Raw genomic sequence first — 1,188 nt, 5'->3', positions numbered from 1 at the left:
CCGAATGACGGGTGCAAAGTCAGTGGCGGGTTGTTTACTTCGGGAGCACTTTCATTAACATGCTTGGGGGCGTGGGGTGTCCGTGCATCAGTGCGTCCGACGTGTGCCGCTCATCGTTGTTGCTGTGAGGAAAGAGTGAAACCCAGAGTTCAATGTCATGTTGTCGCAAGTGTCATTGTGCAGCCCAGCAGCCAGACAAAGGCAAACGAGTGATCCAGGCCAGAATGCGACGTGACCAGCGCCCATGACGACACTGGCAAAGAGGCTTATCGATTGTAGTTGCGATCCCGATAAGAGATGTGGCTGGTGCGAGCCGAGGGGAAGGAGCTCCCACTGGAGTCTCTGGGGGCCTCAGGCCGGCTCCTCACTGGTTCCTGGCCCGTGACGGGATTTCTCCGCCCAAAGCCAGAGAGCAACAGCGCAGGAAATCAGTGGTAGGCGGCGGCAGGGCCCCCCCAAGTTGTCACTCTCTCGATCTCCCACCTCAACCACCTCACACGCTCGCTTCTACTCGCGTTCTGTCCACCGACCTCCAACATCTCCACACGATTTGACTATCTCAAACGCATTACGATGTCCTGAATCATTTCAATCAAGCTTCCAACTCTGTTCTCCGGTCGCATTCCGCCCCCAGGAGGCCCTCTTTAGAGTTCTCCCACAACTCGCACGACTTTCAAGACAAACCTCCTCCGGCCTCTTTGGCCTGCCTCTCGACAACACCATCCCGAACCACACCTGCCCTTCTCCTCCCCTGCAGTCCGACCATGAAGTCAGCGAAGCCCCCGTCGGTGGACGGGCCGTCGAGTAGACGGTCCCAACCCGTCCGACAGGCTCGAACCAACCCTCTGCGCGTCTCAAATCTGCGAGGGCCGATCGGCGGACGAGACTCTCTGCCTGGCGCTTCCAGCTCTGATCAACCCATCGACATCTTCCCCGCCGTCACACACTTCGCCGATGCGATCACCGCCCTGCCGAAAGAGCTCGTTCGCCATTTCACGCTGCTCAAGGAGGTCGATGCCAAAATATTTGCCCCAGAGGAAACCCTGTTCAACCTCGTCGACGCTGCCATGGCGCCCGTCGTCGCCGCGCAGCCCCCAGCGCCCAACGAGGCGGCCAGCTCACTCGCCCCGGTATCCGCGACCATGAGCGCGCAAAACAGCTCGACCGGCGTGGCGCACAGCATGCAGG

The sequence above is a fragment of the Verticillium alfalfae genome, genomic scaffold, assembly GCF_000150825.1.
Source record: "Verticillium alfalfae VaMs.102 supercont1.6 genomic scaffold, whole genome shotgun sequence".
Lineage (NCBI taxonomy): Eukaryota > Fungi > Ascomycota > Sordariomycetes > Glomerellales > Plectosphaerellaceae > Verticillium > Verticillium alfalfae.
Note: the sequence above shows the minus strand (reverse complement) of the source record.